The sequence below is a fragment of the Argopecten irradians genome, chromosome 5 (genome assembly GCF_041381155.1).
Source record: "Argopecten irradians isolate NY chromosome 5, Ai_NY, whole genome shotgun sequence".
In the NCBI taxonomy this organism is placed as follows: domain Eukaryota; kingdom Metazoa; phylum Mollusca; class Bivalvia; order Pectinida; family Pectinidae; genus Argopecten; species Argopecten irradians.
The window spans coordinates 44,009,634-44,029,772 of NC_091138.1; the positions used below are offsets into that span (position 1 = coordinate 44,009,634).

At 34.2% G+C, this 20,139-nt stretch overlaps 1 protein-coding gene across 2 annotated transcripts in view; it reads right to left on the reverse strand.

Annotated features, from left to right (window-relative positions):
* The window catches only part of LOC138323970 (ras-related protein Rap-2c-like), a 51,844-nt gene extending 31,963 nt beyond the window's left edge, over positions 1 to 19,881 (reverse strand). For both annotated transcript variants that reach the window (XM_069268933.1, XM_069268932.1), the window contains exon 1: positions 18,881 to 19,881. The gene's annotated coding sequence lies outside the window, so the exon portion shown is untranslated. The remainder of the gene's footprint in view (positions 1 to 18,880) is intronic.
* Positions 19,882 to 20,139: the final 258 nt, after the last annotated feature.

Consider the following 20,139-nt stretch of genomic DNA (forward strand, 5'->3'; position numbering starts at 1 on the left):
TAACAAAATAGGTAAACAAGGGAACAACAAAACTACGGTACATACATGTACGTATAATGAAAAAGAAGAAAAGCGTTATAGACCATTTAGTATTTTATCGATTTGCAACAATGTTAAGCCTAATTGGCAGGTTTTAAAGTACAGACGACCGAAGTTACAATTAAGAAGAAAGACATGATCCCGTCAAGACCCTGTAATTCTCTTACGTTAGTGTTAAGATCGACATTTTGAAAAGCAAACATTGTGGCTTATGATTATCGAAACCTAACGACATCAATATCTATTGGGCATTAATTCTAAACAATACGAATGGTTACTTCCTACTGTCAGCTTAGCATTTATATACAAACCACTTATTTGGCAACGTAAAATAATTCATTGCAATGATTTTAGTTCTTTGCGTTTGGATTGTCCACTGTCCTCTCACATTCGAGTGATCTCCCCTAGCGTAAACAAGGCAGCATGGCTAAATCGTGGCAATGACGTTATCATTATTGACAATGAAATAGCTTTTATCAGTTCATGAGCACTGTATTTACCACAGAGGATTTGAACCAAATAAAACCTTCATGAGTCAGTTATTTCTTTTACAGTCGGCATCATGATTTCATTACGGGAACACGATACGGAGTCTTAAGAGAGTACATAGCACTATGTCTTTTATAACCGCTTAACATTTAAACAGAAGGCGATGTCTATGAGATGATATAACTCTCTTAGACGCCCCGGTCATGTTCTTGACATTTTGCATTTATTGAGACAACAACCTTCCGTTTAGGCTGTCAAACCTTCACAATAGAATTTAAAGGCATTTCAGGAGAAAACAACTGACCAATCACATGCCAGCAGATTCACTTTTTGGGAATTTGCAGAGATCGACCTGAAACTTCAAAGTCATACAATGTACTGTTATATGATTCGTTTGATGTTCATGAAAGGACCAAATTACCTGTCTCCTTTGCTGTCGCACACATAGTCTTCAGTTTTGCTATGGCATCGTTCAGGGGTGGATATAACGACAGTGATTGAAACCCCTGGAATATTGAGGATGAGCTGTTTCACATCAATTCTAAAATTTGACTTTTTAATATGACTGATAATAATAACTTATTTTGCTTATTTTGATCTTCCTTATTCCTGTTTTATTTCCACCATGATGCTATAACCTGTACGTTACCAGTTTATTGTGCTACAAAATTATATTGTCACAAGGGGAAAAGAATTCAAGTTATTTCGATTTCAGACATAAATCAATTGAAGCTTTAATACACGCAGAAAACCGACTTTGAATTAGTGTTTTACCTCTCTCCGAGGAGTCATATACTTGATATATGGGCCTAGAAACATAGTCGTGCTGACATAAACCTTGCAATCTTAAAACACTATGACCCTGGGGCTGAAGTATTCACAAAATTTTCTTAGGTTTCCAACCAATAATTAAAAAAAACAAGAATCGATTAACAATATATTAGACATATGAAACTGTTTTTAATATTGATACATGCCAGGCCAGCCCACGCATACTTTTTTTTTTAATTAATAGGGTTGATTTTTGAATGTTATCGAGATACTATTGAAAAAAATCTGAGTAAACTCGGAATTTTGTGTTAAATATATTTATATCCATAACATAAAAATAGATTAAAAACATCACATAGAATTCAATCTACCGGACATGTATATTATCTATTTCAAAATTATATGCTAATATTAAGGAACTCTTTTCGTAAGAAATCACTACGCCGTTGTACCAACCAATCAAATGTGACGTTACAAACGGCACTTTATTTACACACATTTATATGCTGATAAAGTATATTTTATTGATTCCATTATGAATGTAATAATAAAATGTATGATTAACGATGACGCCTATGTTATCATTCAAAGATGAAAGTGTTTTTTATCAGTTATATGACCGTTAGTCAAATGTACGTATTGTAAAGGTTTTCAAATGTTAAAAGGTCAAATTGTTTAAAATCAAAATCAAGCAAAATAATATTGCTTTAAGTATATAATTTACACGCTTGGATTATTTTTTTTTTCATTTTGAACAGTATTAGTTAAAATGCGTTAATAATCATTATATAAATAAGCTGTCATGTACCATGGCCTTTCGTCTGCAGGGCGGTCTCATAAGTGTGAAAGGGTATAACATCATTTGTGTTTGTAATATTTGTCCCCTTTTGAAGAAGTTGCAAAACCTTCCGTATCAGTTAACGGTTTACCATTACGACTATAAACGTTTTGTTTACATGCGAATTTGTCATTTGTTCAATAAAAATTAGAGTTGAACATGAACTAGCATCTAAAAGACAGTGCGAAAAGGTGTTAAAATTAAAATCCCCCTGAAATAAAAACATTTACAGTACAATGTACGTTGTATTTGTAACTGTTCGATGACTGTTGAATGTTCCATCAACAAAACATCAGGTAGAGGTGAAGACCAAATGGCACAAGTGAGGATCAGATAAGATTGGTTTTGTTTGTGTATTACTCTACATCAAATATAGAAAGCCAAAAGATTTTACATTGATTCAATTTACTGCTGTTTCGGGAGATAGCTATTATTGTTTTAATTAAACAAACAATTAGCGGATAATTAATTCGCAAGATGAAACAACATTAGTGTCAATGGTTTTACTACAAGCATTCTGATTGCAATTGCACAGCTTATATTATGTAATAGCAAATTCATTGCTTTGGCGCCAATGAAGTCGGTATAGATTTTAACTGGCGCTGGTAACTACGGTTAGAACGATAAACAAGATGTCACTATTAGAAATATGCCATTGTGTACTGATTAGTCAAACGTGTGACAAATCTGATGAAAATGTTATGAAAAAATTTACAACGGAAGGTTTATGCTCTGAAAACGGGAAACAGCGGGTAATTAATAAACAAGTAACGAGTCGAATTTTGTCAGAGATGAAACACGCGAGTTATACATTACAAGGCATATTCACATCATACTGTTATTAAGAAGAAGCCATGGATCAACATGTACAGATGATATAAATCAGTCAGGATCTGTATACTCATTAACGACATGGAATGTTACTCATACAGACACCAACTGTCAATCAAATCAAAACCAACATGTTATCATGCCAACCAATGTACTGGACTACGCGACGAAAAAATATCACGCGCAGATGTAATTAGCGGTAGTGTCGTCGTCATTAATTTTAATTACCATGATCATATAAATCTACCTCACACATTCCACAGCGCCATTTATGGTTGTATGGAAATAAAAAGGCGTCATAACTCATTTTAACACATATTTGTGCAACAAAATCCGCTGTATCATTCTTCAAAATGTACTTAAACAGCTTAGGTCAATACATCGTAGCATGGCGTCAGCAGGGTTGGGCACGACTACGCTAAGACAGCTAATCAGAGAAATTGTAATTAGATTTGGAAAGCAAGGTCGCCATGGTGATAGGTTTAAACTGATTCCAATGTTTTCATATTTATTGTACTTTTGTATGGAAATTGATTCCATTCTTCACACGACGTAATGTCGGCATCTCGGTATTTTGTCAGCATTTCCTTTGGAGAGATCTTATTGGATTTCAGGAATAGGCGCGAAAAGTTTGTGAGTTCGTCACGTGTAGGGACACGAGGTTTCTAACAGACAAACGCCAATTTGTTCTCAATGTATGGAATATCTTTTACTGATCGACATTTGCTAGATTATTGTAGAAATGAATGAGTCGAACAACCTCTTAACCCATTAGTTGAAATTTCAGTAATACAGTTCGAGTGGCACAAATTGTTTTAGGTATTACTAAGGTTTTATGTTTGTACTGAATAAATAATTAATAAGCTAATAAACTATTTAAACATCTCAAAAGTCTCTTCTTCTACGAACTGCCAGTCTCTTGGCCATCCTCAGGTACCGACAATTTGTAAAAGAGACATTTGTTCTATTTAAATATAAGTTATTTTTATTAGATATTTTCTTTCTTCGCTTTAGAGGACGATTGTTTGACAATTTAATACAGAGACGCTTTCTCTCGAAAATCTTTGCCATACAAATTATATGTTTTTTTTTTGAAATATCGAAATACATATATCCAAGTTTAATCTATTCATTTTCATACGATGTCTTCGTATGATGACATATATATTTTAAATTTCATACTCATATTTTTTATATTTTAGTTGACGCGTGGTTAAGGTGTCAGGATTATATCTTTATTTCTGAGTAGTCGTTGACAGTTGTTATACACTAACTTCTACATATGTATGTAATTCGGGCGGATATCTCAATTTATTTACATTGTATCTTGTCACCTCGATAAATTGGCATGACCATTGATAGGAAGTACATCGAAATAAACCTAATAGTTCCAAACTTTTCTTAATCATTTCTAGAGCTACGTAATTTTAGCTCCAGCATGGCATACATCTTACAGAGAACGATTTGCATGTTACACCTGGGCATTAAGACAACTACCAGGTATCGTTTGTCTGTACCTGGGGACAAAAATCAGAGCGGTTCAACAGGGGCGGATGTTCTAATAAATATAAAAAGTCGATGGCAACAGAAATAATTAGAAGAAGAAAGTTGTTCAGAAAAAAGAAAAGAAATCGTCTTTTAAATTCACTTAGGCGTTAAGTAGATACAAGGTGCAATTTTTTTGGCTTTTTCATAAATTACGAGTAGAGCAAAAAGCTAATGATAACTACATGATGTGAAACCTTCCATATGTAGGTTTGTTCATGTATATAGTAGCTCGTTTAATATACCATGAATATAAATATTATAAAAGGACCTTTATTGAGGTTCATATGGTCACATTATATAGCACGGTCGTATAACACTATATGGACCAAATCAATAATTTTATACTAAATATATATTTTCTTTTGACAAGTGTTTAAGAATTATTTAGCATGTGAACTACAAGAAAACAATGGCCATAGATCGACACCCTTACGAAGTCGACGTTTGAACAATAGAGTTCATAAGCGCAAAGGCAACTGGATTGTGATGTCAATAAAGGAATATAAACTTAATGTTATAAAAAAAGTCGAAATGCTATTGTATCGAAACTCGCGTGACCATGTTTAAGAATTATTTAGCATGTGAACTACAAGAAGAACAATGGCCATAGATCGACACCCTTACGAAGTCGACGTTTGAACAATAGAGTTCATAAGCGCAAAGGCAACTGGATTGTGATGTCAATAAAGGAATATAAACTTAATGTTATAAAAAAAAAAAAGTCGAAATGCTATATATCGAAACTCGCGTGACCATGTATACATTAGCCCAAGAGAATATTGGAAAAGCATAGCATATCTAATATTCACGTTTTGAAAATGGATGCGTGAAAATTGCTCAGCAAATATTTCTAAATCAAATAATCCGAAAGAAGATCAAAAGAAGGCGGATATAATTTAGACGAGATTGAGAATTTATTTTTAAATTTTCAGTGGAATAGTTTAAAAGTTTTCCCTTTTGCACGAATTTAACACGAACGTTCGCAACGACTAAGAAAATTCCCACAAGAGCTAAATCTTTTGATAACAGCACACCCTCTCGTGTTGTTCTGCCTTTAACGAGATCAAGAAGACACACGACTTTGATGTCGGAGCCAAACCGTTACTAAAGTAACAGTAGTCTGTTTTATAACATTGCCAACAGTACTTGTAGAACGGAGGTCTCGTGCTGACAAGCGATGGCGTGGCCTCGCCAGGCTTTATTTGACGTGAAATCGACGATGCTGATTTCCTTTCTCGCATGAGGGTGATATACAACACATACTAAAAACGCAAAACTGCTGACGGGCCAAATATTACGACAGAATTTTCTATCACAAAACCAATGGATGCCTGCCTATATCTCTGAGTCAGAGCGAACTTTCGGAATCGATGAGTTTCTACAAAAACAATGGTGGAGTCCTCTTTTACCTTCCTCTTAACACAGTTTTATTTATTGAACGGTTGTTAAAATAGAAAACTATCACTTAAAAAACAAAATGTATTTGTATAGGATACCTTACTTGGTTTATCATGCAATTATCGACACGTTAGGGTTTGGCATCATGGACAAGACCTACCAAGGCAACACCACTATACAAAGCAGACTATTTTCTAACATGGGTTTGCTGTTATACAATCACATTAGAACTGGCTTAATAGATATAAAATAAATAAAAGTTTATTTCTGTTACAAAATGCACAAAATGGTACAGTTTTATGGCAATTTGGTTTTGTTTTGTAAATTGCATCACGCCGTAAATAAAACCCTTTTTTAAATAACACGCAGGATCGGTCAAGAGACTAAATAAAAGTTTTTTCCAAAACAATCAAAAATTACTGTTAATCACCTTTTTTCGTGGCTTCTTCATCTCGCGATTTCTGTTTCAAGACAGTTTCGTGGAGATTGAGTTTCGCGATTTAAAAGTGAATGGAGATATATCTTTGGACTTAAATGTGCAAGACTTGGGAAAGTTATCAGTTCGCGGAGATACACTTTCGCCAATTTACATCGCAAACGAAAGAAATTTTGTTAACAATATAATAATTGGCATTTAGAATGGAATTTCTATATAATGCAAAATCTGAAAAGTTTAACGATATTGCGATATATATCGTATCGTCAGTTTCAGTTTCTAGACGTTGATCAAATACTGTAATATAGGTCTCGCTTCTGATATTACAGTATTGACCGAGAGTTGGAGAATGTTACATTAAATATGCAGAGTATCAGAAGTCACATTTAGATCTTAGTGCTATCAATGACCAAAATCACATCAAAGGTTGTAATTTTCATGTGGCAATCATGGAGTACGCATGTGCGATGCGTATGGTATCTTAAGCGCATACTTCATGAAAATATAAGCCCTCAAAATCTACTCATTACTTTAAGAGGCAAAGAACATATAATACCACTAGAATTTACAATAGTTTAGGGCGCTTACTTAGTAATTAAGAATTAAGATTTAAATCCAGTTTCAATTCAAAATCATAAAAATATTACCAATATTGGATTTGGTTCATAGAGGATAAATATATAATATCACGAATTATTCGTATGTCGCTTTCATTGAGTGGTAAGGTGCTTCTTAATCCATAAATATTTGTGTTTAGCCAATGTAAAAATGATACTTATGATGCACAAGATGTCATTCATTGTTATTATTTTCGTGGTTTCATGTCAACAACAAAAACAATGTTAATTTCTACACAGAAAAAATCTCAGTTTACACAGTATTACATTAGTTCCTTTCAGAACTGTGTAGTTGCCTGCTAATCCTATTTTTTGGTCATATCGTAAGTATTCGTCTGATCCATGCGAGAAAGTGCACGAAAAGAGATATATAAAGACATAAACAATACACCAGTTGGTGTGTTAATCTGGAAATGGCGAGAATAATGGACCATCTAGCACATGTATTACCGTAGAACGCGATATACAAAAAGAATAAGGACAACCACCTTTTCTAGGTGATTGCCGACATCGCGTATTGGTGACCAAACGACATTAGACTACAGTTTAATCAATACACAGTTGTTTGGTAGCGCTATTTATCAGAGCGATTTGGCCTAATAATCCGCTGATTTTTTCACATATCAACAAGAACATTCCACAGTCGGTCATAATATATCGTTTTGTTCGCTCTGAATCAATCGTAATCCCTACATCATATTACATGGTATACTAATCGGCATACTGCTGTACATTATATAACCATATCTGAAGTAATGTAATATTTCCCTTTAGTTTTATCCCGTGTGGATGAGCGATTCCGATTTCAAATTGTTGTTTATGCTTCATTATATTCATACCTGTGTAAAGAACGTTCTCATCAAAAACGATGTACGCGTAACAGTTTGCTTTGTCATCTTTACCTTTTTATTTTTTGTTTGTTTAATTGTTGTTTTCACATTCTACAAGTTCAAAACTGCATTCACATGTTTTGCATATTTTCCAATGCATAATACATGTATATGGTAAATTTAAAAATTTGCTAAAAAAAAACCATATGATAATAAAATTTTAAAAAAAGAAAAGAAAAAAAAGCAAAAAAAAAAGCCAACAGAACCAAAAAGGAAAAAATAATCTTCGTTTTTCAATAGTTAAGTGTTTTTGTTAATAAGATAAAGCCAGAAACTTAATGCATCATTCAGAGCTACCTTCACCGACATCGAGTTGGTCTCTTGTGATGAATTATTCTAAATGTTTTCTCCGAGGTATTAGCTAAAAGTGTTGCATTCAAAGCCCGCACAGGGGTAATTGATCTAATACATTATTGAAATATTCATTTTTAAAGTTAACATCGCGTGTTGTTGCACCCAAACCGCGATCAGGAGCCGAAAAAATAAAAAAAGAAGTAATGTTGCTTTAATGTTACTCAACGGTCAGTCAACAATCGTATAAAACATCAATGTGTTTGTTACATCATACGCAACAAAACGAGGCAAACATATCCATCGGGAGAAAACAGATGCATAATTAAAATGTTGATATTCCGGTTAAATTTCATATAAATGAATGCGAAACGACCCCACAAAACAAACAATATTTTAAGATGATATAAAAGTCTGCAGCGTTTCCACAATGTTTTGATATGAAGTTTGACAGCCGTAGGCGACATCTCTTGTCAAGTGGTTATTTATCAGGGAGTTAGATGATACTGATATCGATTTACAACAATCATGCTGCTGTAATTAACCACTAAATTTAATACCGGTTTTATCTCAAAATAAGAATAATTATCATTTTAATGGCATAATTACTCATCTCTTGCCGAAGGCGATGTTATGGATGGACATTTTGTCCTATCATAACTTATCCCGGATGATGCGGCAAAATGTTAGGATCTGGTTACTCGACAGAACTAAATATATAACATACCTGCGTAAATCTCGTTCACATAGAGATCACCATGGCGATTTGTATCGCGTGATTCACTGAATAGTATCGATAACTCCGTAACACGGGAATCCAGGAAGTAGATAATGTAATGATACGTACGTAAAGGTCAACGAAAGTTCAGAAAGAAAATTACAAAATTCAACGCATATTATTTGAAACAGGATATTATTTGAAACAGAACTCTTCCGATCTTTTGATTAGTATATTTTGAATCTAGGTTCACAACAATGCTAATGAAGCATAAACAATAATTTGCTAGCACTTTCTGACGTAAAGACGGGATCAACTTTACAATCAGACTAAAAACCCGGAAGTAAAAAGCATGCCTTTTTGCACTTTAAAGAAAGAATACTCATAGCTCAAAAGATGGACAAGATAACAAGTTATTTATTTGGAACAAAAAACCAGTGACACCGAAAGTGTGGGTGTAACTTCATGAAAACAATGTAGTTTTGGATTTTATCAAGGCCCTATTAATATTTAGAATCATTAAACGATGTTTCAGGTTATTTGATGAATGATGAATGAGGATATTTAGAGAAGCCTTTGAAATTGACTAGAGGGAGGGGTTTGTTATAACAACAGTGGATTGACCCCTTGCTAAACCATACGACCACAACAGTCTAGCGCATCAGATTCAGTCGTGAAACAATATAAAAATGTACTACTTTAAATGGAGTTTTAATTTTTAATTCTAGATTGCTTGCAAAATAAAAATGAAATGTTACGTGTGTTTAACGTATTTCATATTAGAACTAGAAAATAATAAAATATACGGTTTTTTATATATACACGTACTTTAATTTCATTTATTACATTCATTTCCGTTGCCAAAAATATTTAGGTTATATTTGCATTTTATATTGTCTTATAAAAGGTTTGCTACTGTTAAGGACCGCTATCAAACTTTAACATGTTAATTTCTTATTCATACACAGTGATAGTCACAGCATTTATTACACTAAGTTGATATATTGCTAAACTTAAATTACCCCTTTATCAAGGTTACTTTACAATATAATTACACTTATAATTACATCAAAAAACATGATATATCAATTTATTTATGAATCAATTTCCTTCCATTTCATCATTCATATATTGTGAATAATACATAGTACTGCCATAGAAAAATATTCACACAATGTTCAGCTAATTCTTAAAGAGTCGTATCACAAAATAAGAACAATAATCAACACTGAATGGCGTTTGATAACAATGTCAACAATGTGATCCAATTAGATACAGAAATAGCAACCTATCTGATACCAGTATCAGATTGTGTCAACACAGTTTGGAGATATTCTACGGCCCTGAGCAAACCTGTACAGATCCCGCCATGACCACGGAGCAGACGATACAACAGATGTACACAATGAAAGCGGATACCCAGTGCCACTCGATATCCAGTGGCACTCGATATCCAGTGCCACTCATCTCATCAACTGAGTATTAGGACGGATTAAGTCACAGCGTATCGTATCAGTATGATTCCAAATATGGAATCGTTAAAGGAGCGCGATATCCATGATAAAAGTCAAATAGTATGTTTCGTATGCTATGTAAAGTATATATAAAATGTGAAATAAATGATTGACAGTATATGCTATAATATTATATGCTATAATAACCATGTAACATATAATGAAAACAGTAAAAGTAACATTTATCAATTATGGACCTATGTTACTGTCCATATGGTGTTATGACGTCTTGGTAGAATTGAATAATGACCGAGGTCAGAGGTCATTGTTTTAGATTCTACCAGGGCGTTATAACACCATTTGAACTGAATCAAAAGTCCTCAAGTTCTATGTTAGATGTGTAGTTCCTTTGACAAATTTCAAAAGAATTATTCGAGCGATATCACCATGAAGAACTCAACATTTGGGCAATGACGTAACTGAAGGTATATGGACTCGATGTTTCTAAAAATATAACACCGAGTCAATGTAAATTGTACTATATATTAAACGTCACATGACCATGTATTAGCCAATGAGAATAGTTGAAAATCAGAGCATATCTAACATTTTGCTTTATTTGATAAAGTATCGCAAATGAAGAATATGATGTTGAAATACAAATGCATAAAATGTTAGACTAGATCTAGAGGTACAGTGTACTTATAACGCAATATATCTTAACGATTCTACCATACCTGGTTCACTGATCATTGACCATTGACCGCTGGCTATTCCGCTCAATGAACTAAGTGTCCTTGTGGTTGCCATTGTACTCTCCGAGAGTCTCGTCAACATCAAGGATACACGAAATTAGATTTACATATTGCAATTATTCGCTTCACGACACATGAATAAGGAATACAACATGTATGTAACGTAGCTTTATCTACTTATCTTTCCCGGCCACCAAAGATGATGTTTTATATTCGAAGATACCATCTGATGACGTACATGTACACATCAATGCATAAACATTCTGAGTGTATTGACAAGTAAACAAGAAAAAAATATAGGTTTACAAAAGTAGATTTTAGTAGCGTGTTTGCCGTTTCTTAATACCATACCATCATTGATAGGATACTCTATATGCCAGGGTAAGCATTTAAGATTATGTTAAGCATTTCATCTGCAATCAGAAAAGTCAAATATTGATGTTGTTTTTTTGGTGAGTCTCGACCAAAACATAGAACCATCAACTCTATCAAATGATAATTCACAATCTAATAACCCCCGTATCTGGAACGAACCTTCCAAACGATTTCTTCATTAACCGCCTACACGCGATATTTAAGATATGATGAACGACTTATTTGGTTTTGTTTATTGTGTACTATAAAAAGCTTACACGTGAATTGTAATAAACCCTTTATGTATGTAGGAAGATTATGGCTTGGATGCTTTGAAATGAACCACAGATGATCTTTACACCTATGTCACTGTCATGTTGACCACACGGACAATTGTTGCCTGAACATATTTCATTTTGTAAGCTCTGTATGTATAATTTGTAATTGCTAATCCCTCATGACAAGTCGATAAGATCAAACGATTGGATACCTTTGCAACTGTATAGAAATCAGAATGCAATTGTAGGGTTACATCTATACAGATAAGTCTCTTTTGTAGATTTAATGTCATTACAAATCATTGTTATACCCCCATTTTTCTTTGCTTCCTGCATGGCTAAGACGCGGGGGTAATAATTATCTATCATTTTCAGACGAGCGTCATTCTTTGTTCTATCCAATTTCCATTATAACAGATAAAAAGTTCAGCGGGTATAAAATGGTAGAAGGCTGGCAGATTTAATACATTTTCTTAAAGCCTAGGATTTCAATCATAACCGTATGAAACACTTCTTAAACGCAAACAAAGCAAAAAGAAGAAAATGAATTAATATTTGTTCCTTTTAACATCTCGGCGTTCGCATTTTCTGAAGAAATTATTATAATGCAATTCTATGTAACATGTTCGCTTTATATTAGACAATAATCTTGATTAAAACTTATTGCTATCTTTAATTATTCGGTGGTGTATGAACGGCATTTTGACAGATACTTCGAATTTTATGGCAAAACAGGTATGATTAACTTCACTGTTTATTTACTATTGAAACAATGCTCGAGACACGCTCGAAGTGCATATTGTATACCATAGGGTTGATAACGATGTGATTGTTGATAGTTTTAAGCATATACAGATTAGACTAAATTTATTTATTTACATCTTTTCGTCTTTAAAAAGCTGTTACTTAGCATTATCTATTGATCATATTGATAACATACAGGATCTTGAATTCGTCATATTTATCTAACCTAAAGTACATGAGACATATAAAGTCGCATTTTTCTATGAACTTTGGAGACAATATGACGTTACATCTTCATCTCTATGATCATCTAAACACCGATACTGCGATTGTAAATCAGGCACATTCCTGTTAACGACCGCTGTTGTAAAACACAGATGTCCTGGTTGATTTCAAATGGAGCAGTTTCCCTAATCGCCGAATACGCCGTTGATTTAGGATCGATGATGTCTGGCTTAGAATTAGAATTAATCATGGTTATAAAGACGCTTTACATTCAAATCAAACGTTTAAATCATCCAGAATTATCCTATTTGTAAATCTGAACAAGTCTCACGAAGCTTTGCGGCTCTACGGGGACTAGACAAAGATCTGCCATAACACAGTGCACGGTTGGAGTAAATTACGAAATTGTGGTTTTACAAGTCCTGTAATTGTTGCATTTGAAATAGCTATTTGAAATACAGACGCATTAGAATATGAACAACAAACACCTAATGATAGTCGATAGTTATTCAAAATACTGAAATAATAGAATTAAGTGTCCCCACCAAAGTTAAAATCTTTCAAACCTGTACAAAATTAAAGCAGGAATATTGGTTATTATGAAAGCTCTTTTGAATATAATTAGACTATGGACTTCAAACGAGCATGCGCCTTATGTTTCGTTAGCACAACTGTCAGATTTGATTCAATAGCGATTGTAAAGGAAATTCATGGAGGTTGCAAAATAACCTATAGAATGTCAGAAATCATACTGTTGTATATCTCATTAAAACGATTTTTGTTCCATTTTTGACTATATTAGAATATTAAAACCCTAATCCAATGATGAGTTTTTTTATAGTAATAATAAAACAACATCCTATGAATTGAGGGAACAGTCAATCATTGACCAGGGTTTGTAAGGAAGATCTAGGGATTTGTTGCCCGAAGCTGAATAACGAGCACAACAATACCACGTACAAATGTAGAGTTTCCAAGAATTAACAATGTGACTATTCCATAATAATCTATGAAATGAATTAGATATTTCATGAATCTATATTTCAATATTGTCTTCATTGACACAACAAGGATATTATCATCAATAGCTGGATTATCTCAATAAATCTTCTTCTTCTTCTATTTACATGACGCCGTCAAAATATGTCACGGTGATCTGTAGGGGTGCAAGGGTGTGAAGGGATTAAATGTGTGATTTTTGATTTTTTTTTAGTATATAGATAAAAGGTGTGTGCAGAACAAATGCGTGAGGGCTTCAAGGGCTACGTTGGAAATATGTGCCTTGAAGTCCTCGAGTGTAGTGCATTGTACTGCTGCTACAGGGAGGAGATTCCATTGTGTTATTGTTTGTGGGAAAAATGAATATTTGTATGTGTCCTTTGTAGCAGAGATTTGTTTGAAGGAGTGTGGATTGGAGTGTCTGGTTCTGTGGTCTATTTGTATGAGTATGGTCTGGTGTTCGACGGCAACTATATTGTGTATTATTTTGTAGAAAAGGATCAATCTTGTGTGCAGCCGTCGTGTCTGTAATGTTGGCCAGTTGAGTTGATGTATCATGTTTGTAACTGAACTGATGTCGTGATATTTGTTGTGAACATATCTTGCTGCTATGCGTTGTATTTTTCTATCTGTTGAATTTGGTGTGTGTTGTGGGGATCCCATATGGAAGAGCAGTATTCCAGTTTGGGTCGGACTAGTGCTTTGTATGCGTGTGATTTTATATGTGGTGGATTAATTTTTAAGTTGCGCTTAAAAAACCCTAGTGATCTGTTTGCATTTGCGGTAATGTTATTTATGTGCATGTCCCATTTTAGGTTTTTTGTAGTGTTAGTCCTAAATATTTGCTTGAGTTTACTTGCTCGAGTGTGTGATTGTGGAGTGTGTAGTTGTGATGTATTTTGTTGCGTTTTGGTGTAACACTGATGATGTTGCATTTATCTGGGTGAAATTTCATTAGCCAGTGTGTTTCCCATTGTGCGGCTGCGTCCAGATCTTTCTGTAGTTTTATTGTGTCGTCTTTGTTGTTTATTGTTTTGTATATTATTCTGTCGTCTGTGAATAATCTTAGTATGCAGTGCTGCATGTATTGATGGAAATCGTTAATGTATATGAGAAACAGAATTGGGCCCAAACATGTTCCTTGAGGGACTCCTGAAGTTACTTGTATTTTATTTTATTGTTTTCCCTCAAGTACTACTGTTTGGGTGCGTTGTGAGAGAAAGTCTGTGATCCATTTGTGAGTGTTGCCTGTTATGCCGTAGTATTTTTATTTGTATTGTAGGCGTCTGTGTGGGACTTTGTCAAAGGCTTTGGCAAAGTCCATGATTATGATGTCTGTCTGTTTGTTGTTATTGCTTGCGATGTCGTGTATGAATGTAGCAAATTGTGTCTCGCATGATCTGGATAATCTGAAGCCGTATTGTAAGTTGTAAAGTATGTTGTTGTTTTCCAGATGTGACAACAACGACATACTTTACAACTTACAACTTAGATATTGGATCAACTGAGACTCGACAGAAAAACCATTGTCGTTAAAATGCTTTTTCCTAATTATAACTTCTCTTTAATTATACTTTAGTACTCCAGGAGTTCTCGCTCTTCGTAAGGATTCTTAGACCGTGTTTTATAACATCCGATAATTTACTGCCACTTTTCATTTTAAACAAACCAATGAAAGAACTATATCAAGGATAAGCTTGACAAACCTTTATCAACATTTGCTTGAAAACAAAACTACATTGTATATCAAACATAAGCTTGGAAAAAAAATCAAACATACGCTTGACAATCAAAACTATATCAAACATATGTACGCTTTGCAAACAAAACTACATCAAACAAACGCTTGGCAAACAAAACTATTTCAAACATACGCTTTACAAACGAATCTCTATCAAACATACGCTTGATAAACAAAAAATTATCAATCATACGCTTGACAAACAAAACTGTTTCAAACATACGTTTGAAAGGAGCCTCGGAGGGGCGCTTAAAGCGCATACAACAGTAGTATTAGACGGAGTGCGTTACAGTTGCACATGGTCACCTGGGAATACTGCAAGGATCAGTAGCAATCACAAATAATGTTTGAAAAATAAAAAAATAAAAAAAACTGTCATAAGGACTTATTTTAAGATAAAATAAAATGGAAAGTCTGATTATGGTGGCAGATGTTTCACCCAGTGCCTAAAGTAGGGTGGTGTATTGGTTAATTTATGTCCTATAAACAGCTGTGTGGTGTACAATGTATATGCGTTTGTGTTGTAATCTTGGTGTTTGTTTTCTTTTATTCATATCTGATACTCATAAATAGGTCGCAACCAAAGTGCAATCGCATTGAAACACACCACCAGAGATACCGAACAGCACACCCGGTCACAATATACCGACCACGAGGACGTACATCAGCCATCCAATCCCTTAAGGCTGAACGTTAAGCAGGATCAGAATCTACCACTTATATAGACTACTAAGTATTCATGATTAGGGCAGGGAGATGTAAGGGAGTAGACAATCAGTAACCAACCAACCATTTGTATGAAGACTCGAAAACAACAAAAACGATATGACTATGTTAGCTTTCCACATACACTATTATAAAATTGATAAGCATTTTTTTTATTTACTCCTTCTTATTCAAGATTATGAACAGTTTATCAACATTTTGTTCACATTAAAAGCAGATATCCATAGTAAAAATAAAACCATTTGGAGTTTTTGAATGCAATTTTAGAAAGGTATTTTCTATTATGAATTATCGGACATACTACTTTTGGAAATTCAAGACCAAAGGTATTTCTGAAAACGGCTGATATCAAGAATTGTTTTTTTTTAAATATTAAAACCTTTACTAATTAACCCATGTAATTATAATAACTATTAAAATAAATATCGGTATCTTTAATAATAAAATGTGTAGTCCTGATGAAAGCACGTCTTGGTAGGCAAAGCAAAATCTGTCGACACTACTTTCAAAGGAAGCCTTTTACGCAGAGCTGAAGACAGCTGTATATTTAAATTGATTAATCATATCAGGAGCTCAAAATCACTAAAATTACAGAACAGACGTGTTAGGCCCATATATCACTCGTAAACCATACAACCTAGGAAATTCAATATTCTCTTTCATATTCATCAGTGGAGTGTCGACTCGATATGAGAAAATTGGAGCGAGAAGACCTTCAACTGCCACTGCTTGATAGATGGATCTCCCAGGCACAAATAGGACCCTTTAGAATCAGTTGGTATTAACTTCCAATCCCTTTACAGCAGATTAATTAACAATTAACTCACTGATTTGACTCCGCGATAATTAGCTATCGTTAAATTACTTAATTAAACTCGTTAACGTGATCAAAAGAATTTAAAAACTACAAAGTGAAAATTCTTCTGCAATCGTCTGGTTAACTGTTTATTTAACATTTTCTCTGATTTACCCGGTACAATTTACTAACTTTTGCTTTCTTCAGATTCGTACTTAGATATTGTCGAGGAAGCTAATGTAAGTAATTAGTATGTTTAGATGTAAGAGTCAATTATTTATCAATTAATTAATTTAACAACTCCAGTCTATCTGAAAATCTAAGAGAATTGAAGGTTGTTGTATAGTGCATTAAACATTACTGCTTTTGCTACGGTGTGTAATAATTGTAAACAGGAGTCTAAATTACAGCTTTGATATTTTACAGAATGCTGGCTTTAATGGCGAGAGATACACGGAATGCTGGGAAAATACCAACCCAAGATCAATGTCGGTCTTTACGCACTGCAAATCCACTGTATCACATTTTAAATTAATTGTAAATTTAATCGACAGTATTTGTCTGTAAATTATTTGAAACTAAAACAACTCAAATGCTATCTTGACCGAAAATCCCGAAAGCATTTTCAAAGTATTTTATAGGCGAAATCCTGAAATGTTGTATGTGAAGTGGGAGGCTTATTGTAATTGATTCGTTTCACCAAGTTTAAAAATTTAAAGATTTAAAATGCTATAAAAGCAATTTTTATACTCTGTACTGCCTTCATCGGCGCTACAAATTTGGATAAAACCCTGCTTGTTTATAAAGAAGCAACAGAACTAGTGTTCCACTTCTGTCTTAATCAAATAGCTTTAACAATTTACATATGGTTGGAGAGAACAATAGCTAGTGACGCACACTGTTGGTAAATAACTTATTGCATTGTCTAGAGTTGGAGGGGTTCTAAAAGACAGAAAATAACATTTGAACAAGTAATATTTGGGTCGGAGGGATCTGAAAGACAAAAAATAACACGAACTATTAAAAACTAGATATTTTTAGGGCAAATAGTTCCAAGCATATTGGGATGATGGACTACCAATTTTGTGTAGAAAAAAGTGCCCATAAAACAGTTCTTGAAGACGTAACTGGTGCACGCAGGGAAAAGCTAAGAACTAATGTTAATCATTCATTGTGTATATTTGTATATCTTAAACTTGTCGACTAAGTGCAGAATCATGTTGCAGCCAACACAACCATTTAGTCACTTCACTGATCATGACCTTTCTACGCAGGATTCTATTGACCGGCTCAGAATTAGTCAAATATCGATTTGAACTTAATCTTATAAACAGTGTCCATTTTCCCGCAAACCTTTGTATGCCAACCACTGTTGTAAGTTAACAAAATTAATGAACAGGTCATTTAGTGCTAGTTTGTTTAGGATAAATGGTCGTGTGCTTAGTTCCCCAGTTACGTAATACCTACGCCATATGTATTTAGGTCACTAAATAATGATACTTTTGCAGTATATGGTAGTTTTCGTGGAATAGTGGTTTAAAATTTCCTCGGTTGCAATAGTGCCTATGACATAATGTATTTCCGTTGGGAATCCTTTTGTTATGAAATATATTCATAACATGTTAGTTATAAGATACAGTTCATTTTAATGTTAAGTATCGTTTTCGTGCTGTAATATTCGAATTACTTCCTGCAACATCTGATACCGACTATAACGTGTATCAGTGTGATAAAATAACCTGTTTGAATTATTTATACAGATGTAGTACACTGGTAACCAAGCTTCATGCCGTTGAAATGCATAATGGCGATAAAATGTTGCGAATTAAAAATAAATTAAATATCAATATATCTGAAAAATAATATATTCGGTATGAACATGTAATAGCAAATTGCAAGGTGAACGTACGTTGGAAACGAATGGAGAATAACAATGTCTTACCTTAATTTGTTGTAGGTAGCTGAAGATCCAATGAATGGTTCATTAAGAGATCTTAAGATGCTTCTTATCACCGAAAATTATATTAACGAATTAAAGCTAGGTCCATATATAGTGTATTTACAACGAGAAGGGGATGCAACTGTCTCTTTAGAAGACATATACTCTCTTAATGTCTCACTATTAGCTGTGCAATAGGCTGGCTATTAGAGCGTTGTGATATCTCATATCCTGTGTCTATCCACGTAAACCTACTAGAGATATTATATATATCCCGTTAGTGCGGCTGAATACTAGACTCTGCTTCCTTTAAATCACTGTACTAGTTCTGTGTTAATATTTCCTCACAATTAAATCATAAATAGGCGTAAAAAGGTTAAGAAGTTGGTATAATATTAATAGTTAGATCATACAACTGTTACCGTGCTACTTCGATACAGATTTCCCTTTAAGCACTATACGAATGAGTGTAACTTGATGGAAGTGCTAGGCCAAGCACCCGGTACCGTAGTGACTAAGTTTAGAAACAGAGTCGGTCGGGACGGAACAGAATTGTCCTTGTGTAGTCATTGATCCATTAGACGACTGTGTCTATGTTTCTAGCGTGAAATTAATCACCAGCGATACCCAACTAGAGGCACACTACAACCTGCACAACACATACTTATCGATACGACTGGACAAACACCGCCAGCTGTCCACTAGTGGGAGCCGGCGCATCCCCATGACAACTTCAAACGCGGAGGCTTTGAGTAGCTGCGTATCACCTTTTGACGAACAGATCGCTGTTGCTATGAGTTGAGATAGATCTGATGACAATTTAAGACAGACACGCCCATTTTATACTTCATCTGTATGCAAAGAAAGTCTAACAGCGATAAAAGTATTGATTATCCTCTTTGCAGTTGCTTTGTCGTCTTCCAGGTTTCGATTTTCTTCTCGGTGAAGTAACTTTGCGTAATAATCCAACTGACCAACTGATGAGATATCACAGACGATGGGCAGTAATGATACACAGTGTTAGGACAAGGCCCTGGTGGTGACTGGCTGTTGCGATTAGAGAGAGCACGAGTGATCTAATAGATCGGATATCGACACGCACATACAGTGGCATTGATTTAGATTTCAATCATAGGCTATTGAAATAAATACTGTAAAGCAACTTTCTTTCGCGGCTACTTATTTCCGCGATTTCCGTATCAGCATATTTTCGATGAGATTAAGTTTCGCGGATTTTAAAATTGAATGGAGAGAGGTTTGAA